The sequence below is a fragment of the Taudactylus pleione genome, unplaced genomic scaffold (assembly GCF_031769625.1).
Source record: "Taudactylus pleione unplaced genomic scaffold, aTauple2 ptg000176l, whole genome shotgun sequence".
In the NCBI taxonomy this organism is placed as follows: Eukaryota; Metazoa; Chordata; class Amphibia; order Anura; family Myobatrachidae; genus Taudactylus; species Taudactylus pleione.
This window is the reverse complement of record NW_028284578.1, coordinates 231,224-256,098: the sequence shown is the minus strand read 5'-3', so window position 1 is coordinate 256,098 and position 24,875 is coordinate 231,224. Positions and strand designations below refer to the sequence as shown.

Here is a 24,875-nt window from a genome sequence, read left to right as displayed (position 1 = left end):
ACTGGCCTGTCCTATAAGGTTATATTTATTGGAAGGGAATATTTAAAAGGCAACAATTAGATTATAATCGATTTCAGTAAACCTGACATGATGAAGATGGTATAGTTTCCAGGCCCAGCGAGGCTCTATCGCATGCGGCATGCTAAAATGCATCTGCCCAGCAACATAACGGGTCCCTGGATATCATTAAGCCAATTGAAATGAATATGTTTTAAATTTATGTGAGTTGCATCTAGGGGAAATAGCTTCTTCTGCCAAGGACAAGAATGTGAATTTCACTCTATTACAAAATATGATTTCATGTAAATTAGACCTTATATTTTGGCTCTATCATGGTGATCACTGGAGTTTATGGTAAACATACCTTCGCCAATGATGTGCGGTCAGGTGAGTTAGAGCCCTTCCTGTCATACTTAAGCTGGCCACACACTAGAACAACTTACATCCAACCAGCCAACTTGTTGATTGGTTGGAATGAATATCTGGTAAGGAATGGGAGGAACTGATGATCAGAAATTTACTCCTAAATGCCAGAAAACAGATGAAAATGGTCGTCAGACAAGTTTGTTAAATGTTTGATTTAAACTATATGTTTATACAACAGTTTTGGTCCATTTTTCAGCGTCTGGGAGCAAGTTGCTGATTGTATTCCTTACCAGATTTTCATTCCAACCAATCTGCTAGTTGGCTGGTTGGACAGATAATCTTTAGATGTGTGGCCAGCTTTAGGTATACTCCACAGTTTTTACTATAAAAATTATTTTAAAAATGTAAAGAAAATATTATAAATATCTTCTTTGTATATCATCTTTGTATTATTCTAATAATTTTTGCAGTCAAAACTTTGGAGTAAAAAGTGTATGGTAGGTGAGGCACTGCCTCCCCTGTTTACCATTTCCGCACATCCTTGATCAAAACACACCAAATTTCCAGCACTATATATCGCTGCATCTTTGTATAATCCCCACATGAACCCTCGGGTTATATATGTATGTGTAAATCTGGCTCTGATACTAGCCTGTGCCTTCCCAGCCATTTACCTCACCGCACGTCACTGTCTGCTGCGGTGATAATGGACTGGAGCAATAAGGGTTAATTTACCACATCTCTTCATCACCAGGAACTAATCACCTCTCATTTCCAAGTGTGTCCTGAATATTTTCTCTTTAAAGTGAAATAAATGTTAAAAATGGTATACTTTCCTGTAACTGGAGGACCTCCAGTTACACCTCCAGTTTGTCATAAAATTAATTCTGCAATTCCCAGCAGACTCCACATCACATTGAAATAACAGTATTGTTCTGTTTTGTATAACTTCCTTTTAAAACTATTCAATTTTATTTTCGTTGCTGACAGTGTTGAGTGCAAAATGTTACCACCCTGCAGACATGTACATCTGATTTTGATGCCTACCGTACAGCAACCTATACTAGGTCAACAATAATGACCCTCAGACTTTAACCTTACAATGTTACGCACTCAGAATTTAAGTACAAGTTAAAATACTTTGGGGGATATTTATTAAAGTCATTTTGCAGAAAATCCACAGTTCTTGGATCATTTCCAAATCCTGCTGTTTCTGGAGCATTTCCAAAATTTTTAAGCACCCCTATTATGTATTGATAGGATACAGTAGCAGAAATCTCGACTTTCTGCTGCAGTTCTTCTAGTTTCAGTCACAGGAGTAGTATTGCCAAATGTATCTAGCGTTTAACGGACGCCATCTTTGATGGCACTAGCCATTCTAGCCTATAGGCTAATTTGACACATTTTTTCGGTAATGGCAGCTTGCACATGCACATAACGCTGCTGGGACCAGACCCGCAAGTAATTTAATTGCGTAAGTGATCACTTTAACTTTTAAACGTTGCAGGGATGGTATCCTATCGGTGCCCCTGCAAGTTTTTTTTTTTTTTTTAAATAAGTACATTACCCCAATAAATAATTTCTTGTTGGCGTAATATTCAGCAATAAGAAATTATATTTATCTGGGCACCTTTTTCAGCTGCCGCCATCTTCCCAGTGATATTCAGAAAGATGGAGCATACACAGAAGATAACAAAGGCTCTGGCTACTGTACCAGAGTTTCCACTTTCACTGCGCAATGCAGTCTTCTACAAATTATCACTACAAAAATGGTACCGTGGCACAATAAATAGGGGGAGAGTCCCACTTGTCGCATCACTGGTGACCAGTGAGGTATGTTGCTCTGGGTGCTGGGGCTCATGTGCACCACACACCCTGCACTCTTCATAAATACACCTATGATACCGATGCTTTAAAAAATAAAATCTGGACAAAACACGCACGGCTCATGATCTGCTGAAAATACTGCCACTTTCATCGAACCATGCCCACAATTCCATTAATCATACCCCTATTTTAGATAGACCAAGTTACATGGCACTGGTGAGCAGTGGCACTGGTGAACAGCAGATTCTGTGTGGGGCAGGGGAGATCCGCCCACACAGACTAGAAAAGCATTGTGGGAAGATGCCTAATTGCTGCCTTGTGCATAGAGCTCAGGTGTGGGCTAATGAGAGGGCAGACCATGGGAAACAATCTATGTGGGATTGTGGCAGCCAGAGAGCCCAGTGAAGCTGAGCGAGCCATTGGGGGCCAGGAGGCCTGTGTCTGAACCTTGCAGGAGGCAAGAGGGGACCACAAACTCTCGGACTGTGTAACATTGGAGCAGTAAAGCTGCAGGTTGAGGAAGCCAGGGCCTATATCTGTATGATACAGGGAAGGCCACCAGGACTGTTATTGGCAGACTAGCTGCACCATTGATAGAGAGGGTTCAAGAAGTGAGCTAGTGCCTTAAGAGAGGGCTAGGTTATTTTTATGTTCTATTCTTGTTTCCTGACTGTCATGCTGAAGTAAAGCACCATTTCCTTTATTTTACTGGAATGCCGTGTGTGGACCCTCATTAAGCACCTAAACACTGCACCAATCCACCCTCTGCCGAGCTAATTAACCCCAAGCCATCACATTATATATATATATATATATATATATATATATATATATATAGGGAGAAACAAAGAGTAAGGTGGCTGTGTGAGGACAGGGGAAGGCAATCAAAGACACTAAAGGATCTAATAATCATCCTATAAATAACGTATTTTAAGCAAAATTTCTGCATAACAATTGAATCACCTCAAGTCCTGCTTTACTCCACCATCCAATGGAATGGCATTCCACCCTGTATTTTTAATTCTGTATTTTCTGCAATGTAAAATAAAAAATAAATCATCATTAAAGATATAAATGGAATAATGATGGTGTTTAATCAGCTTGCTTTGTGGTGTGGTTGGGGCATGATGTTCGGGCGGTATAAAAATGATAGGGGAATTACGTTTGAAACAAAAATTATAGGAGGAATTCCATGCGGAACACTTAAGGCCACAAGAAGTAGAAACATTGAAATTCCCCCAGCCATCTACGGAATAAGCTGAATATTCCGAACAGTTTTGAAAATGTCCTTTATCCCTAGAGCTGATAGTTAGAGGCTCATTTAAAGCAGGCGGCATTTGCATTAGAAGAATTGGCATTAAAAAAACGTTTATCTACATATTTATTTTGTTGTTTTTTTGGTTACTTTGAGTTTTATAATACGTGCAATTAAAAATGATAACGTAAATGCATCTACATGAAGATATGCTTAAATGGTGTCTTCTTAAAAATGCTTTTAAGTAAATAAATAAATCTAATATGAATATCAATAGGATAATGTGACTGACAATAGGGTCCCTTTCTAATAGAACTGCTAATAGAGTCTCTGCAGTGACACTGGCATCTCTTTATAATATAACTACTAATACAGTAGCTCCTCTGGTAAGAGTACAATTATGCGCTCCCTAAAGATATGTATGGAGATTGGCTGCCTTGTAATACTAGCGCTCCTTCCACATCGCTAGAAATTATAACTAGAATGCAAGAGGTATACTGTATGTTGGCAGAAAATCTGCTCTTTGTCATAAATGAGGTGTATCTTTAAAATGTATTTATTTGCAATATATGCTTTGAATATAGAAGTAATGTCTTTATACAAATACTGTTTGTCAACTTCAATATTGCAAATAACAGTTGGCATAATAAATAGAATACTGGGTGGACATGTAAAATAATATTTCTCTGCAGAATAGTATGTATCATATATCCATTAAATATATATATATAGTACAAATAAAAATTGCAGTTAATTCCCATCGATTTTCATAATTATTACAGCAATAAATGTATATGCCAATAGCTTATCTGCATTGAGACCAGACTAGCATTAGGATTTATTTCATATATATAGCTGGCAATGGAGTCCCTTTGCAAAGTGACTGGATATAAGGACTTGGAATAAAGTGGCCAGAAATAGGGTAACTGTATGATGTGACTGGCAATGAATTCTTTGTGCAATGTGACTGACAACATAACTGAGGGCCTGATTCAGAGCCGGACGCTCTGACAGAGCGCTCGCTCTGAATCAGGGCCATCCTTCTTAATTTTTAGAGCAGCCTCCTGGCCGCTCGTATAGCTGTGGGTAACCACCCACAGCTATAGCGAGAGGCCAGTAAGATGGTCGCAATGGTCAAGACCATCGCGACCATCGGGCTTGCGACGGGTCCCTTGTAGTAGGGTCTCGTTGCCGCAAGCCCTGGAGTGCTTTCGGCTCTATCAGAGCCAAGAGCACTCCCACTGACATCACTTGATGTCAGTGGGGCCGGCCCCAGACAGTAGGCATTCCCATGGGAATTCCTCAGTCTGGGAAGCCACGCCCCCGGCACGCCCACCAAAGGGGGCGTGTTGTCACTCACCATTGACAGCACGCCCCCTTTGGTACGAGACCCAGAGCGACGGCTTGCCCATCGCTATCCGGCTCTCGTGCATGCGCACGACGGAGCTGGCTCCGTCGTGCACATGCGCACTGGGCCAACATCGTCTGATTCAAGCCCTGGGAGTGGAGTCTCTCTGCAATATGACTATCAAGTTGATTTCTGCACAATTTGACTGGCAATGGGATTCCTATGCACTGTACTCAGGCCCTGATTCAGAGCCGGGCGCTCTTTCAGAGCGCTCACTCTGAATCAGGGCGTTTTTTTTTGGAGCCGGCCTCCTGGCCGCTCACTAAGCTTTTGCGAGCGGCCAGGAGATGGTCGTGATGGTCGCGACCATCACGACCATCGGGCTTGCGACAAGACCCTTGTGGTAGGATCTCGTTCCCGCAAGCCCCAGTGAGCTTCCTGCTCTAATAGAGCAGGAAGCTCAACTACTGACATCACAAATGATGTCAGTAGGGCCGCCCACAAACAAGAGGTCTTCCTTAGGGAACGCCTCCATTTGGCCAGCCACCCCCCCTCCCCACCTACAAAACGGGACGAGCTGTCGATCAACATCGACAGCCGCCCCGTTTTGTTGCGAGCCCCAGAGCAAATGATTTCTTGCTCGCTCCGGGGCTCGCGCACTGCCCAGCCATCGACCTGCTTGCGAGCGCATAGCGTTTGCGAGCAGGTCTGAATCAGGCCCTCAGTACATTGTCTACATAGCTTTAAAGAATAAATTAATTTGCTGTGCCCATCTTGTGCGTTCATAGATATTAGGTCCACTGCTAGTGTAATTATGCACAAATCATATACTGCGGTGATTATATTTAGTAGTGCTTTCTACTTAGGGGCCTATTATCAACTAATTATGACATATACCCTAAAAACACAGAAAACAGTTTTCATGGGTAACCGCAAATATTTAGGATCCTCCAAATGTAAGAAGGGGTTGAGTATGGGATCCCGGAGGTCACAATCCCGATGCCAGTGTCCCGACTGGGCTACATGGCAGACACCCGCAGCTAAGTATACTAACACTGTCCATAAACCTAACCGTCCCTCCCCGCAGCCTAAACCTAACCCTCTCCCCCCCCCCCCCACAGCCTAACCCTAACCCTCGCCCTATTGCCTAATTCTAACTCTATGGGCACTGTGACAATGGAAATATCCAGATGGCGTTAGCCCATAGTATCCTATAGGCCACTGTATCGCAATTTGTTTTGGATACCTTCAGATCAGGCTTGCCGACTTTCTGGCAACCAGGTTGGAGCTACAGGTGGCGTGGGAGCGGCAATGGTGGGCAGTATGCTTCAGATCCCTCCCCTGTACTCATGCATTAGTCCGTACCCAAAAGTAAAGTGATAGCGTAATCTGGGCCTAATTATGACCCGCTCGTGAGCGCTGAGCGCTCGCAAGCGGATCGATGTTGGCCCAGTGCGCATGCGCACGACGGACCCGGCTCCATCGTGTGCATGCGCTTCACCCAGATAGCGGCGGCCAAGCCGTCTCGTACCAAAGGGGGCGTGCTGTTGATGGTGAGTGACAGCACGCCCCCTTTGGTGGGCGTGCCGGGGGCGTGGCTGCTTAGACCGTCTGGGGCCGGCCCCACTGACATCACAAGTGATGTCAGTGGGAGTGCTTTCGGCTCTGATAGAGCCGAAAGCACTCCAGGGCTTGCGGCAACAAGACCCTACCACAAGGGTCTCGTCGCAAGCCCGATGGTCGCGATGGTCTTGACCATCTCGACCATCTTTTTGGCCGCTCGCTATAGATGTGGGTGGTCACCCACAGCTATACGAGCGGCCAGGAGGCAGCTCTAAAAAAAGAGAAAGACGGCCCTGATTCACAGCGAGCGCTCTGTCAGAGCGTCCGGCTCTGAATCAGGGGCTCTGTCCCTTAACTGGAAAATTCACAGTACGCCCCCAAGTGAGCAGACCCTCTCACAGTTGGTGTGGCGTGACTTACCCTCAGGAAATAGACACAGGACCTCAGAGGTAGGCAAATTGTGCAGGATCATAACTTTATATAAAATAGAAATATATTTACTTTAAGTGGGAATTTTATGTCAATCCACTAGTGAAAATGCTTTAATCTCCTCCACTGACCTTATGTTTGATTTTCAATTTCACAAGTTAATTTCTCAAAACTAAACCAAACCGTATTTTATTCCATTCAGTGCAGAATACTTTTATCATGATCGTATATCCCACACGATTCTGACATGTTATGTCTTTTTAAATTTCCTTGTCATTCCACTGCAATCTACCTCTAAATGGCCGAACCGATGGGAGCCAGAGGTCACTACGTGCAAGGCCAATCATCGCAAACTTGTGCTCGACTCCTGACAGTCCCTTTCAGACTTTCTATAACACAATTACGGATTTATGTTTGTGGGGTTTTTTTTGTCTTGCTGATCTTTTGGTTCCTATTTTGGACTTAAGTTGGAAATGCTGTTAAACATATCATAAAATGAGGCGACAGAGGTTAATGATGGAACAAGACTGGACAAAGCCTTCGGCTTTATTGATTCATCGATACTTCTCGCAAAGTGGTACTTTTATATTAACTCGATGCTGCCTAGAGAGGCCCAAAAAACAACCCATGGCAAAGCTGTATCTCTTTACTTTCCTTGCAGCAAAAGAGCCATCTCATCATTACAAGCTGTTTATGAATAAAACCTCACAGCACTCATTTTTCAGCTCCCGCTGGTGACAGCGCCGTACCTTAGCAGATACAAGAGCCTGACTGCGTGATATACAGGAGGTGTATATCAAACAGGAGAGTGTGGGAGGCGATGAGCTCCTTCCTAGTCTTTCTGCTTATTTTCTTTCAGGGTAATAAAGAATCTAATGGAGCAAGAAGACAGATGAAATTCTATTTGCTTGCAGATCCAGCTGCTACATTAGAAGCCTGCAGCTTTCTAGATGATAGAAGTTAGCTGAAGGGTTAATAGCTTTTTATCCACACTAGGGACAGAAAGATTACAGGACAAGTACAAAGGTTACTAGAGGCTCTAGGTTATTATCTGGGTAGGAACATTGAACACGATTCATGAAGTTGTCACAAAAGAGTTTCTCCTAAAGGTCTTCCCACCACCCCACCGCCCCAATGTCTGCACGCAGTGAAAAAGGCTGTCAGACTGAAGCACGCAGCCTAGGGATTCACAATAGGGATGGCTATATCGACCATCAATGGTCAGTAATAATCAGTGGTCTGACACCAATAGTAAATAGATTTACCATTGATGGGTGTTCACCAAGTCTTTGCCACGGGTGACAGAAATCCTAGCTTCACCCCTGGTTAGAAAATGTTGTATATGAACCCTTTTATTGAGAAAATCTAATATATAAAATTAATTGGTCTGTTTGTTTGTCGGTCTGTCCGGTTATGCATTCGGACACCCCTGCAGATCGGATGACATATCGGGCACATCGTCCAGTGTGTACACTCAATGTCGCTGACGATGCGTACTCCCGCACATGTCAGTGACATGGCCCGCCGGACATGCATGCAGGTCCAACAGGCGGCATCGTCAGCGGTTGTCATGCTGCCAAATGCAACATGGCCCCCGCCGTCACAATGTCGTTCCTGGCATCGGCAAATGTGCCGGGTCCCGTCGCACGACAGGTCGGCTGGGTACACATGGTTAAATGTGCACCCAGCTTTAAATTAACCCTTACTGCTCCAGGCCACTATTGCAGAAGCAGACGAGTCGTTCAGTCGCCTCGACGATATTTTTCTGGCAAAGGAAAAAAAATTCTACTTATCAGCAGGGTCAGCAACCTATTGATAAATAGGCCCCAAAGTCCTGCCACGGAACCTTTCCGTTTAATGGATATAAAAATGATTTAATGTTTATCAACTATGTGCTTTTCTAGGTGGGCACCCAATCTATTGCTGCTGTGCTATACCACTGTGCTTTTACTATCAATTTCCCTGATTCCAGAATCATATCTTCACTTGTTGTATATACATTGCTACTGTAGATTGTAAACTGTTTTGCTCAGAGTTGATTCATACTTAAGAACATATATATTTCTACTGTAACAGCTTTGTGTGTATTTCCCATTGATCAGATGATTTTATGCTGCTTGTGGCTACAGATATGCGATGGTTCCCTGTCCATCATTCTACATTGAGCAGTGCATCTATTCTTACAAAAAAAGGTCTACGTCTGTGGTTACGGAAAAATCTCCTTTGTGTAATTAAAATATAAAGCATTTATGTCACGACCAGGGTTTCTCGGCATGGTGGTCGACGGGTATTACCTGTGAGGTCACTGTGGTCTGGCGGTGGTGCTGGTGTGTGGCGAGGGACATTGGCTGTGCGTGGCTCTGCGCGGGCATGCTGTCACGTTAGGCTGGTGAGGCCTGGCAGTGCTTCCGTTCCGTTTGGCATGGGCGCCGCCATCTTGCCTTCGGCCATGTGATTTGCTCGCCCAATCCTGGTTTGTCACATGCTCTCTCTGGCTAGTCACGGCACAGCACTTGGTATTTAGGGAGGTTCAGAGCCTCACTTCATTGCTAGTGCAACGTGTTTCTCAGCATAGCTGAGAGAGAGTTCCCTGTGCTCACCACCTGTTACCTGTGAAACGCTACCTGTCTGCCTGCTTGTCTGCTCCAACCCCGCTGGACTACCCTGCATCCTCCATTACCTTCCCCTTGCCTGAGTACCTGAGTCCTGCTGTTCACCCTGCACCTTGCCTCCACTGACACTCTGCTGGATATTTCTTCCTCAGTCTGCATTCTTCACTAATCAGTCACCACCTGGACAATTCCCCTTGTCTACCATTACCTGGACATTTTCTATTAACCAGTCACTACCTGGACATTTTCCATTACCTGTCACTAACTGCACTTTTTCCTATTTGCCTCACTACAGCTCCCAAGTGCACTTTAGTGCTATACCCGGACTTTCTGTTTTACCACATTCATGTCTGTTAAATCACTCATTAAAAATTCCACATTTACTTTTAAACCTGCTTCAGTGTCTGCTCCTATTACCACCCTGGGTCCACAACAAAACCAGAACCTCACAATTTAGGGCCTAAATTCAGAGTCGCACGCAATGCCGATTATCACGGAGTTACACAAAGTGCACGCACAAAGGCATTTTTGCATGCGAGATCCATAGAATCAGAAAGGTATTGGAAATGTGCTGGGTGTTCCTGGGCGGCTGCTAAACAGACTGGTGTGTTATGGGAGTGTCGCTAAAAGTGGTTGTGTACATACTACACAGACACACAATTGCTGACATTGGAGGCCGTGCTCTGACACACAATGTGCACATGCCATAGGGCTGCCGTGAGTTTCAGTGGTGTGACTGATGATGGCAGCTACAGACACACCAGGTGTTACAGCGTCTACAGGCGCTGGCAGTAGGCGTCTCAGTCCTTGCACATTCATACACACAGACGTGCACCAGGGAAGGACATTGTAGTGGCATTTGCATAAAGTTGCAGACGTGTGAGCGCCAAAACACACTGACACAGATACTGCACAGAATCAGCTCCTTAATGAGCCAGTGCCATACCTGGACATTTTAGTGCACTGGGCAGGCTGGAAATTGGATTTTCTCCTGTCTCTATATTCAGCTCATAGCTTCTCAGGAAACAGATACAGTCTCCTCAGGAGTTTGGTCTGTGTAAAGCACACTTGCCAACTCTTCCACAATGGCCGGGAAGCTCCCAAAAATTGGGTGGTGCTCTCGCCCCCCCGCAGGAGAGGGACGTGGTGTTGTTATAGATGGACGGTGCAAGAGCATGGCTCTACGATCGCATCATCACAGCTGCGCCCTCGCTATACAATGCCCAGATTACCGGCATTGCAAAGCAGGGAGCGGTGCTATGATGACGCAATTCAGCGCGAATCGCGTCATTGCTCCCTTACGTGAGGCTCACGAAAATTGGGTGGCACTCTCAGCCGACCGCAGGAGAGGACAAGTCTCCCGGTCCGGACGGGAAAGAGGGGGGTGGGTGGTGGCCGGACTGAAAGATCTGCCCTCTCTCACATGCACATACAATGAGGCTGCGGGCATGGTGATGCGATCACAATGCAACGCTCTTGCACCGCCCATCTATGACGCCACCACGCCCCTTCTGCGATGACCTGCCTGCAGCCGAGATGTCGGCAAGAATGGTGTAAAGCTCTCAGTAGGCACTGCTACAGAAGCTATATGAACCTGTTGTGAGGTAGGAGAGGAGCTACTTTCCTGGTCTGATGAAAAGGTTACGTTTTTATATATTTCTATTTTTTAACTTAATTTGCAGCAAATTTGCCCATATGAACAAGCTATTAAGCATTCAAAAGTATTCAGAAATAAGTAGCATAAATCTCAGTGTATATGTAAGGAAGAACATGTATATGATAAAATTCTGAAATATAATATTCATAGCCAGTTCGGGACAGAATAGGTAGAGGTGTAATCTCTTATTACAAACAAACATGGTTGCTTACCCAAAAAACACTTTCCTACTTTCTCCCTTATCTTTTTGTCCTGCTTCTGTCCACAGCCAGTTGAAAACTAGTTACACAGAGAGATTTTGAGGGTGCCGCTTGTTCTTGTACTAACAATTGGCCCGTTGACCTTCCAAAATAAAAAGTTTTCACAGTTGGCTGCTCGCAGATAATGATAAGACACATATGATAGTCCTAAATCCTGATCCTAATATTCAGAGACAGCCTAAGTCTGGGACCAATAGTCTACTGAAGAAATAAGAGCACAGATGCAATTACATGTGCAGCACAAAACTATGACAGATAATCGACCTTTAATTGAGTAGGGGCTAAAGTTGTTGTGACAGCCAAGAAAGCGAGGCTGGAAGCTAGTACAACGAAAGGTCACTTAGAAGTTAGACAATGCACCTGAGCAATTACAACGAGATGGACTCGTTCTTTCTGAGCAGTTATGATGAGTTCCATACAATTGTCTGTTGAAGAACACTGGCACTTTTTTATCTAGGACCCCAAATGTTAGTGTGCTATATCTCTTGAGATGCCGCAAGTGTCACTTCCCAATGTGTTGTATAGCTGACAAAGTATTTCAAACAAATACTCTGGAACCTGACAAACACTTCTGTTTAAGAAAAATAGTTTGCAAAGCTTAATAATAAATTGTATACGTTAGTTAATGTATATTTCCCTAACCAGCACCAAAATCTTTTTTTTTTCTCTAAATTAGACTCTCCTTACCTGATTCCATTAGGGAGAACTTATTGTTGCTGGAGATTTCAATTCTGTTCTGAATTCCACTTTGGATCGTTCTGCTCCTGTGACTTCAGCCTCCTCTTTGGATTCTCAACATTCTAAGTCTCTCCTCTGTCTCATGAAGTCCCACCTCCTTTATCACTCTTGGAGGATAAAGGACCCTTCCACTCGCAATTACACATCCATGACATGGCGCCTTAATGATTCTCTGTTACACAACCCTGATATATTATTCCAACTTCAAACACGACTTTCTGACTATTTTGCTCTGAATGACTGCCCAGATACGGTACTTCTAGATCCACTCTTTGGTTGGCATATAAGGCTGTCCTACGGGGATACCTGATCAGCATGGCTTCCAGAAAAAAGAAAGAGTCTCTCACCCAGATTAATTAACTTTCTTTTAAGCCCCACACTTTGGAATCACAACATAAATCATCTTCGGACCCTAATACTTTGGGCCAAATGTAATAGGTTGTGAGTTTTTTGTGCGAGGCAAACTCACATATTTAGAATGTGCGAGTTTGTCCCACAACTCGCAAATGTAATAGGGTGTGAGTTTTAGGGTCCAGTTTTGACTTGCATGCGCGTGCATGCGAGTTAAAACTGTAATGCGACTTTCATTACAAGGTGCGAGTTACACAGAGGCATGCACAGGTCTGTAAGATCATTGCATGCTTCTGTGTTAAAAAACAAAACTATTAAAATGTAAAAATAATAATAAAAAAAGACGACGTGGTGTTCCCCCCCAATAGCACAACCAGCACTGGGCTTTTCTGAGTCAGTTCTGGTTGTGAAAATACCGGGGACAAAAGACGTAGGGATCCTCTGTATTTTCATTAACCAGCACCAGGCTCAGTGTGCCAGTCCTAGTTGTGGAAATACAGGACATAAAATGAGTAGGGGTCCCCTGAATTTTCCATAACCAGCACCTTTTAGCGAGGGTTTAATGCCACAGACCCTTTCACCGTGTCCTCCAGCCAAAACATTCATCATCTGACTGCTAGTCAGCCCAGGCCAGGGATACCTGGGGAGGTGGGGACTCCCCCAATTAATGGGTTTTCCCCTCTCCAGGGCACCCAATGGTTAGCGCACATCTTCAATGTTTTCCACTCTGCATGTGCGCAGGTTCCGTTCTGCACATGTGCAGAATGGGTCCTGCGATACCTCATGGAGTTCCCTCAAGCCTCTGCCTGAGTGACAGGCAGAAGCGTTTGGGGGCGGTGCTGGGGCGGAGAAGGCCTGCATTCCTGGAAATAAGGGCGTGTCGCTCACATTTTTGGTAGTGCCGAAGCCAGAGTCTGCATCCATGGATGCAGACTTCCTGGCCTTGCAAGCCACCAGGACTCGGTCAGGCTACGGTAAGCTTCAGATCTACCAAGACTGCTGTTGGCAGCAGTGACTTCTTGATGTACTAGGCCAGTGGTTACCAAACTGGGTGCCATGAGGTAGTATCAGGGGTGCCACAGGTCGGTGGTCCAGGACCAAATCAAATTAATCATGGTCAATGTGATCAGCAAAACAGTGCTGGTTGCTGGTAATCATAAAATGTGTGGACAAACACTAGCACAATCCCGTCTACCACCATATAACTGAACCTAAGGATGACAAGTAAGTACAATTTACTTAGACCCCCATTTATCAACGAAGCTAAACGGGTTATGTCATCGTTTCTGGATTTAACAAACAGCAGTTATCTAAGATTACCGCTATTTGTCATAGCATCGCTCTCACCATCTTTAGATGGCGAGAGCGTTGCGGCCCCCATTGCTGGCGCTGCTTTTCCGGCTTCAGTGAAGTCTTCCAGGCACTGGCGGGTCCCTGAGTCATGCACATGCACAGACTGTCGCGCATGCACATTTCACCCCCGTCGCTGGCAGCGTTAGGACCTTGCCAAGGAGGAGGACTACGCTGGACCTCACCAGAGGGGTAAGTATTGGTAAATACCAGTGGCTTTTTCATTTGTATCCCAGTGATACTAAATGAAAAATTGCACTGGTGTTTACCTTCATTGATAAATAGGGGCCTTAATTTGATAATTGTTTCTGAATTTCTCAATAAATAAACTTTTGACCTCAGGGTGCAATGAAAAAAAAAATGCTGATACTCTGGGGCACTGTGATTGAAGAAAGTTTGGGGAACACTGTATTGGGCAACCACCTGTCTCTGGGGAAAACATTTGGTTTTGACAGAGACAGGTATTTTTATTCAGTGCCAGGCCAGCATCTCCGGGTGGCTATACACATTACTGGGTACGTGCCCGGACGCTCCGAGCAACAGTGCCGCAGCGCTGCTGGCTGCTAGCCAGATGCAGGGGCTGTGGGGCCCTGCACCCTGGGTGATGGCACAGCTCGCACACCCCTCCTTACGGATCTGTTTTTACCCTTTAATAAATAGAGCCCTAAGAGATAATTACCTCATGAATTAGTGATGCCACTAGCGAGTGAATAGGCTGACTTTTCACGAATATTGATTTAGCCCATAAAATGGATGCATACACAGTCTGTACCCTAACGGGTGCACTTTAAATGATGATGACGGAGAGAGACATTCCGGTGGCAGCTGATAAGAATCCCAAACTACACACCTACGACTCGGAGCTCCTGCAGCGGGACATGGATAAGGTTCTTCTCTTGCCATGTCTACATTTTAAATATATCTTCTATAAGAGGGGATTTTTTTATCGTTTAGGATTTTCCAGGCTTACTGAAAGTTCCATTCTTGTTATACTTTAAATTAGGCTCAAAATAAAACTGTTCTCCAATGTGAAAAAAAATTTTTATAATGGAAAATGGTCATTTGTTAGAGTCATTTTATAACCATAGTCCGTGAAGAAATTACAAGACAAAGCAATCACAAAAAGCAGCATTTAAGTTACTGTTAACATAAAAAGTTTTGTAAAAGGACTTTTGAAGGTAGGAAATACTTTGTGCCTTAACTCACTGCTCTACTGCTGAGTACACAAGCAGCGATATTAATGCACGATTTGAACGATTACGATATCATTCATAGCATGCATTTTTTGCTCCCTACCAACTTACCTTCGACCAGCGATGTGCGGGCACGTATGGATGATAACGATATCGAGCAGGTTACTATAGGGATCCGCGATCAACGGTTGATTGAGGGTCGCTATAGTCGCTGGTAAGTTGGCGGTGTGCTGGATGATTGATATCGATCATCCAGCACACCAGGGATGGCACAGGACGATCAGCCAGCGACATGCGTGTGTACGCATCATAAGATTACTTTTTTCTGTATTTCCGCCATAGCTGGCGCTGCGTGATCATGACTTATTGGAGCATGGTCTTGCCATGAAAGGGATTCCAAAGCACAAAGATGCCCCCAGTCCCACAACTATCCTCTAAAATAGCATCTAATTACTGCCCATAATGGTAATGTCCTGTAACCGCCCAAATGTCTGTGAGTCCTGGCAGTCTCCTCAAATCGGGGAGGTCCCACCTAAATCGGGACGGAGTGAGAGGTATGTCACATGTTGGGTCAAGGGAGGCAATACACAGAGCTGCAGAGTTTTCCGCTGCCTAAACAAGCAGAATGCGGAAACAATGACGTGCCGAGAAAGAGAAACGTTTCCTACCGGGCATCATAATATCATAAAAAAAAGATTTCCTGGACTGTCCGTTTGAAAAAACAACCAGATGCCCATTTAATCCGCCTGAACCAGACAGTTGTCCTTGGAGGAGAACAGGAGATGAATCATGTAAGAGAGGATGAAATTTGCTGATATTGGGACAGTCCTTGTTACTGCTCCATCACACTCCTGAGATGAGCACTGTTGATGGTTCTGCCCTTTATGCTGATGAGACATATTTCTTTTATGCAAATAGGAAACATCATTGACTGTGAAGTCAGAGAAATGACAGCTCCTAATATTATGCACTACCTGAAATGTCTCCATATGGTATCGCATGCATGCTCTCGCTAATATGCAATTTTGCGCGGACTGCGCTTCACTTCTCCCATCTGCCTTCATATCACCCATGTATTGAAGGCGTGCATATGTATCTGTAAAATTGGTATCTATATTAACAGTGCAGTCTTGCAATTTGGAACACACGCTGCAAAAACTGAAACCTCATGAAGTATGTGGGGAAAATGTTTCAAAGTAAATCATTAAAAAAATAAAAAGGGATCTTGGTAATAGACTAGCGTCTTCTTAAAGGAAAACTACACTTATGTCATTTTTTAAGCAATTATGAAATATAAATATGCAAAGGGGATAATTAAGGGTTAAGAGCGAATCCAGTTACAGGACACAATATTTGCAGCTGGACACACCGTTTTGTGCTCTAGAGAGACTGGGGGGTTTGTAAAATGCGCAGGGCTATATCTAGGGTTGTGCGACCGATGCCGCTGCTCTGTGGGTGGTACTTGCTTCTGGCTAGGAGGGTGTCTGGAATGGTTACTGTAGTGCCTCAGGAGCGTCCTTTAGGCACTCCAGGTTGGCATCCTGCAGTCTGTGCAGCCAATCACAGTGTCCCCAATGCTGCCAGCCCCACCCCCTCGGAGTGATTTAATGACAATATGCGTATGGTGTCAAGATGTTGGGCACTCAGTAGGCGGGCTAGTACAGCGTGAATCTTAGCCCTGCTACGGTGCTGAAAATGCGCATGGTTATGTACACTTTTAAGGGTGGTACAGGTTTGCCAAACTGTAAAGCCAAGTGTAAAAATTTAGCTGGTTAGTATTTGCCATCATGGTATGTATGGAAGTGGCAGTATTTGCACCTAAAGGGGCCAATACATTAGGCAGCAGTTCCCTGTTCTGCCAACGTCGGGATCAGAGAAATCCAACATTTTGTACAAACTCGATTTTCGAAAATGGGCAGCAACAGCGAGTCTGGTATTTTTAACATGTTGAATTTCCCATTCTCCAACGGATTGCTGATCATTGATGTCTGCAGATCTGCGTTTTTGATCAGCAGATTGGATCGGCGTTGGCAGAACAGGGAATCGGGCCGTTGATGTATGGCCTGCGTAACTTTAAATCAGCTCCAAAGGTTCTCTATTTATCAAACCTCGGGTCACGCATGCATAGCCGGGCCGACGGGGAGGAGGTAAGTAATGCAGCTACATCTGTAGCTGCGATACTAACCGATGGGACAGCTGCTTTTCGGAGCAGTTGTCCCCTCACCGGAGCAATTGCTCCGATGCAAAGTTTCCCATGCTGCGAGTTGGATACTTAAGTATCCCTCGCACAAGATCAGCCTTCATCATCGGAGGCACTCACGATTTGGCCATATTTTACCCGATTTGTCGTACCGAGGCGTCGAAATCGGCAGAATCGTGGAAAAAAATCGCCTAGTGTGTAGGCACCTTTAACCATTTTTGCCTGAATTGGTGTTGAAACCCGATCAGACTATCAGGCCTCTGTATGATCCATCCCAAGCATTGAACATCTAGACAAGACTTAGCTCTCTACGGTACCCAACATAAAAATGATAACAATCCCAACAAACAGTTCATATTCCTTTTAGCCACCACATGACGTATCCTCAGACACCTCGTACTTGTGACCACTAGAGGACAAACTATACCACCCAAACACTATATTGATTTTACAATGTCGTTTGAAAACCACAGTAGGTAGAATATCCTATATACCATATTTACCCCCATACATACTAACTGTGTGGTATGTATGGGTCCGATTCAAATGTTTTTTGTGTGCCTAAACGCAATGGGCGCCCAATGGAAAAATTAATTTGTTGCTCATTTTGAACATCAGTGCTGCGAGTGCACACTCAAAAGCACAGGGTTTAACCACGTATAGCAGCTAACCCCATCTAAAGTCCTGCTTTGGGCGCACCAAATTCCCGACTCATCGTACATTTCTGCTCGCCACCCCGGGAGACTGTGAGCAGAAATGTGGGCATGCGCGGCTATTTGCGCCTGAAAGGAGCAACAATTGAATTGCTTCATAGAGCTCCCAAAAGAAATAGCAGCTGTTAAAACAATATAATTGTCCCCTATATGTCAAACAAGCAATGTGGTGATTGCCAAAAAGTAACGATAGACTGCTGCCTGTAATTGTTTTAATTCTTATTACATTTTGCCAGCCATGGGAACTTGTTGGTGCTCAAGCCATGTGTCCCAATCCACATGTATGTTATACGCAGCAAGCCTCATACCAAAATACCCCTAATTCATTGAAGAGGCCGGGGGGGAAGCTACTTAGACCAAGTTCTCATATAGGTCACGTTTGAACCAATCATTTAGAATTACTGGTCCTTGTTGAAGACTTGGGCTCTGGTTAATGCCCTTAGTAATCCAGAACTGCAGCACCCTGAAGTCATGCATTTGGTCCCACTCCATAGATGCTATTAACTCTTGTTCCAACTCCCAATGCTGTGTTTGTACCTCTTCACATTGTCACAATCTCCCACATTTCGGGGACACCACACCATTGTCTACAATGAATACATTAACGCTAAGATGTTGATTCTGTTGCAAGGTGTGATGCCGGCTTGGCAGGGGTGCGCATATATATGTGCCATATACAGTATTGCGGCAAAATCAGAGTTTGTTCGAACCTCTCTGGTAGCGAACAAAGAGCCACCATGTAGGTGCCATGTAGAACCGAATTCCGGATCACGCTTCACATCTATTTGAATCAGTGATGTGCGGTGAGGTCAATGGCTGGAGAGGCACACATGTATAAAAACACTGTTTTTATATCAAAACTCCGGAGCACGACAGAGAGTATGATAGGGGAGGGAGTATGACAGGGGAGGCTCTGCCTCCCCTGCCTACCCTGGCCGCACATCCTTGATTTGAATTGACCCCTGTGACTGTTCATGTAGTTAAGATATCCCTTCCTCCCGCTTCCCTCCCACTTTCCAAGGTGCACCACGTAAGAAAAGGCTGACGCTGCTTACTTAGTATATTTCTCTTTCATTTATCTTAAATTCAGTGTATGCAGCCTAAGAGAATAATGTGTATGTCCCTGCATAATTCAAGATACACATACGATGCCCGTTATACCAACATACACTGTGTTTATCCTGTGCTAATTAAAAGTCTTAAACAAGCAGTGAAGCAGTGTATATCTACTGTAAATTCAATATCAGCATGGATATTATGCAAATGCAATCTATTATACAGACTGCCAGCTCTCTGGTAATGTATTTTCAAATGTTCATTTTTGTCTATCCCCCCACTAATGCCATATCTTTCATAAACTATTACCTTCTAATTTATTATGTCCCAGGTTTTGCTAATCCAATATTTATTTGAAGCTAAACTTGCATGTACAGGGCTAATACAGTAATCTGGAGCAAGAATATCATTGTGGTATATAATATCCTACAAAGTGCAGTTTTCTTTTTCATCGGAGTCTTTTCCTCTTTATCCATTGTCTGTAACTCACACAAAACACTTTCAAGGGTTCTCGGTAGAATAAAATATGTTTTGCTTTTTGTAGAAGAAATGTATAGCTAGAACAGACATTTCTCTTGTAGGAGTTGGTAAATACATATTCATAAATACATGTGCAAGTGAGTTCCTACATGACAGACACTTAAGATATTTTATAGTCCACATGCTATTCCATAATTACCGACTCATTCTTTCTCCCCTCTGGGAAAGGCTCGGAGGGCAAATGCAAGATGCAGCTGATGGGGGCGGGGACAGGTACTTTGTGTCATGGGGACCCGCCCACTTGCAGGGTTAAAATAACACAATTCTGATAGGATTGTGTCGTATATTAGCCCCACCTGCTCCATGATGGACCCTTGATTCCTGGCATTATGATCCCATCCTGCCCACTTCACTAGGAAATGGTATGTGGGAGGACTTCCAGGGTCCAGGGGAATCTACGAAAAATCCAGACATTTTGGGAGAGTAGGTAAGTGTGTGCTATTACCATCCAATTGGAATCTGCTTTGCCACCTTTCTATTATAGCACACAGTGGCATAACTTCATCCCAGGTGCCCGGAGGCAAGATAAATGTTGGTGCCCACCCACCAAATTAAAATTGACCCCCCCCCAGCACCTATGCCAGCCCCAGCTGCCGCTACCCCTATGCAGTTCCTTTTATACAGTGCCCGCCTATGTAGTGCCCCCCAGTAATGGTCCCCCTATGCAGTGCCTCCAGTAGTGGTCCCCCTATGCAGTACGTCCGGTAGTGGTCCCCCTATGCAGTGCCCCCAGTAGCGCCCCTTATACAGTGCCCCCAGTAGTGGTCCCCCTATACAGTGCCCCATATACAGTGCCCTCAGTAGTGGTCCCCCTATGCAGTGCTCCCAGTAGTGCCCCTTATACAGTGCCCCCAGTAGTGGTTCCCCTATGCAGTGCCCACAGTAGTAATAATGCCCCATGTAGTAATGCCCCTGGTAATAATACCCCTAAAAGTAATGCCCCCTGTAGTAGTGCCCCCAGTAGTAATGCTCCCTGCAGTGCCCCCAGTAGTAAGGGCCCCTGTAGTGCCCCCAGTTGTAATGTCCTTGTAGTGTCCCCAGTAGTAATGCTCCCTGCAGTGCCCCAGTAGTAATGTCCCTTGAAGTGCCCCCAATAGTAAGGGCCCCTGTAGTGCCCCCAGTTGTAGTGCTCCCAATAGTGCCCCCAGTAGTAAGGCCCCTGTAGTAAGGCCCCTGTAGTGCCCCTATATGATGCCTAAAGTAGTAAGGCCGCTGTAGTGCCCCATAGGATGCCCCCAGTAGTAAGGCCCCTGTTATGCCCCCTCACACACACACAACACTTACCTTAAACCAAGCTACAGTGCCTGCTTCCGTCCGTCCCCGGGTGTGGGGGCTAATTATGTGAGGTGCTACATATATTTTATATATATGTGCGTGTGTTTAACACACGTGGGAGGTAGGCTCTGTGTGGTTGGTGGGGTGGGGGGAGTAGGCTCCGTGTGCCTTGGTGGGGGCCCTTACAACTTAGTTGCCCCAGGGCCCCCACAAACCTTAATCCGGCCCTGCATACTTGCCTACTCTCTATGTCCGGTTTATTCCAGAATAGCGGGGAGTTCTCCCTGACTACCGGGAGAACAGGAAATCCACCCGGATCCCATCCTCTTCCCTAGTGAAGTGAGCTGGGCCGGTTTTGATGTTGCAATGTTATTATTGTCATGTTTAAGAGAGTTTCTCCTAAACAAGTTTATGGAAGAATTACATTAGGAACTCGGAAAATCCTGCCCAATAGATGGTGTGGCTCAACCCACAGAGATGTAAACCTATATGAAATCATCCCCCATCTGCAGGGTGGGCTTCAGCCCCTCCCAATGCCATTGGAATTTCAGCTGGGACAAAGGGCCTGATTCAGAGCCGCTCATAAGCGGCCGCTCGTTCGTTCAAGGCGATGTTTGCCCAACTGCGCATGCATACGGATCGTTATACGCATGCGCGAACCAGTCACTGCGGCCGAAAATCGTTTGTTCGCTAAATAGCGAATGCCTGCTAATATGAGTGACAGGAGGAGGCGTATGTGGGTGGTAACAGGGGAAGGTGCTTGAAAACAGGGAGTGGAGATCAGAACGCAGGCGTGCTTAAAGGTCAAAACGGGCGTTTTATGGGTGTGCATAATTAATACAGTAGCGTCACTGACCACGTCACTGGGTTATTTTATAGTCAGAACTGCTCGCAAATTTGTGGTAGGAAAAACCAACCACAAGAATAGCGAGCAGTTCATACGCTGGTCGATGTACTCGATTAATCTAATAAATAGCGGACATGACGTATGATGCGAGCGGCCAGGGGGCGTTTTTATCAAATAAACGTCCGCATGTTTTGTTCGCTCGTTCAGACATAGAGGCGGCAACAGACCACAAAGAGCGAACGGTTCATTTGAATAGCCACCCCCTTTTTCTGAACGAGCGAGCGCTAATAGCGACCGGCTCTGAATCAGGCCCAAAATGTTTTACTTTGGTGTTTCATTTTGAAAGAAACAAGAAACCACTCGCTTGTTATTAAGATATCATATTTAATTCTCCAAACTTCCAGTACGCCTATTAGTATGTTTCCTGGTAACCTTTTTTTATTCCTGCCTTGTAAACCTGTACTTAATATATGTCATGTCTTAATATTTGTGTGTAAGCACTGTGACTATATTACCTCAGAATAAATGTAAGATTTAATTAATTCTGTGTTTGAACTCTGGTTTAGGAATAATGTTAATGCATTAGCCTTGCTCATAAGTAATAATGTTAAGATGCAGAGAACTATTAATATTATTAAACCTGTGGTTTACATAAGTAAGTCAGTATCAGATTTGGAAATGTAAAATATCTGTGAAGAGAGGGTGCGCGACACCTGCAGCATTCCTATTGTCCAGAAAAGAGTGTCACCCCACTCAAAACACAATATAAAAAAAAAACAATCTGAATATAAGATGGCGCTGGATATAAAATATAAAGATGTTATCAAAAGAAAGAATAGTACACAAAACAAATATCAAATGTCATAAAATCCTTTTTATTCTGTCTTAAACATTTTTCTTCATATATGATAGAGTTCCTTTAGGATCCTCCGTATTATGTATCCCCAAAAGACAAAAAGGGGAACAAACACAAAGTCTCTTTTAGGTGTAATCCTTAAGGAGATAGTTGAAAATATCATAGAGACAATCTTGTATACATATAGATGACGCACCCCAACTCACATCTAGGTAAGTGGAGGAATTCCCATCTAGGTGTCTTTAGCCTCACTCCTGATCACGTTCCCCAAATATACTTGAAGACAACCGTTTACAGATGGTAAGAAACAGGTGGCTGCATACCCTACTTATGTTGGGAAGTGACATCATAGCCAAGTGCTGTCCTTCCAGCCAATGCCTGATGCAGCAGGCAACATGTCTGTGAATGGTTCTTTGGGGTCACCACTGTATAATAAAAACACTGAATAATGTCACATTTTGACACTCTTTCAGTGTTATACAGTATGTGGCCCCAAACCAAACACCTACATTTGCCTAATGGTACCACAGGCCCTGTATGGTATAAAAGTATCTGGTGACATGACATCAAGCCTTCAGAACAGCAGCCTAATAGTGCAAAGTTGTGACACCTGGAACTTGAAAGAAATAATTTAGGTTTTTGGAGCTAGATTTACTAAGCAGTGGAATGAAAAAGTTAAACCGCCAATAATAATATTGCCGTTTTAAGTTCCAGGGTCAAACTTGCTGAGAATCTTCAGATTGCAAATGATGCCACTTAGTAAATCTAACCCTTGATATTACATTTCCATGTGAGGTAATCAGGATTTGTTTTATAATTCGTTTTCGATTCTGAAAAAAAATATTTGAGGGCCAATTGGAACCCAATAATTCAGTGTCCAACTCAACACAACTTGAATTTCCCAGCAGTGGTTACTAAAACGATTTGGTAGGTCGAAGCTGAAAAGCAGCTGTACCTTGGATCATAACACTGCCACTTTTGGCAGTAATTACTAGCGATGAGAGTTTACACTGCCCGGACAGTGTAAGTCTGCACAGAGAGAGCCGCTGGAGGCGTTCACGCTTTGGAACTCCTCCCAGAGTGCATTGTGGGCCTTCGGGATGGCTTCAGTTCCCGCAAGCAAACTCCAAAGACTTTCAGTTTTCAGAGCTTGTTGATTATGCAGCAGCCACATTGGGCCCCTTATGATGAATGGGCCATTTACCTAAATCATGTTGAAAGTAACTAGTTCAAAAACCATGTTAAAACTAGTTAGGCATGTGTAACAGGACCGCTGAGCTTAATGGATAAGGCACTAAGCCACTCCTTGGCTTTGGGGCCTATTGCTCAACTATATTAACAGCTTTAGTAAGTTATTTACTCATACCTGAAGGCAGGAAATGTATTATGAAATGTGATTCTTATGGACATATTTACAGTATGAAAGGGCAAAAAGCCTTTTTGCATTTTTGCCGGCGAGGGGCCTGATTGTTGCTATGCCCAATGCGCTGATAAGGTTACCACCAGCAATAACGTTGTCACCTCTGGCCATACTGTAGCTCTGTCAGCCGTAAGGTCCACCAGTTTATAGCTTGTGTGATAAGTATTGTGGGGGGTCCTTATTTCAGGATGGCAATAAAGGATACACCTAAAAAAAATGTAGTCTTTGAATAAAGATTTGTTTTTGTTTTTCTAAATGTATTCATGTTTTAAGATATTTATTTCATCTTTAAAATTTATTTTATTTAGTTTTATATATTATATATATATATTTTTTTTCTACTAGTGGTCCTGAAAGCCAAGATCTGCTGACACGTGCATACATTACGAGCAACTGGAGAGACCGTTTCCGATAAAGTGGTACGTTAAATCTTACCTCTCCAAGCCACTGTGATATTTTTGTTTACATTGCGGTAATTGTTTTTGTGGCAAATCAAACTTATTGCCGCCGGTGGGCATTTTGCTAAATGGGCCCCACTAGTCTCTGTGTGTTTGTTGTTAAATACATGTGTATGAATTAAGACAACCTTCAACCATTCTAAGCAATGTTACAATTCATAGCATGGCATGGCTAATCAATGCACTGTTGTAACTTCCTCAGAACACAAAGGGCAGATCAATAACTTGTTCCTGGTACTTGCAGAGCACAAAGTATATACCAGTTTGAGTTCTGAGGAAATGTCAACATTCTGTTGAGTGCCTGAAGTTTTCTCTTTTTGGGTTGTGGAATTGATGCTTGGACAGGAGCCATAATGAGTAAGACCGTATTACATGGAAGAACTGTACAGACACCTTGATTTTATCACGCCATTTTCTATATGGTTTTTTTTGTGTGTGAATAGTTGATACGCCGATCTGATCTGTTTAGTTCTTATGTGTTGTATTACTCTATGTTGGTGCTGGTTCCTGTGTGCCAATTATATTCTCCGCATAAATACTTATTTTAATTTTTTGGGGGGT

At 44.1% G+C, this 24,875-nt stretch overlaps 1 long non-coding RNA gene across 1 annotated transcript in view; it reads left to right on the top strand.

The window, feature by feature from the left end:
* The window catches only part of LOC148520498 (uncharacterized), a 392,091-nt gene that overhangs the window by 237,937 nt on the left and 129,279 nt on the right, over positions 1–24,875 (top strand). Inside the window, exon 2 of the long non-coding RNA XR_015878865.1 lies at positions 24,202–24,275. This is a non-coding gene — a long non-coding RNA (uncharacterized LOC148520498). The remainder of the gene's footprint in view (positions 1–24,201; positions 24,276–24,875) is intronic.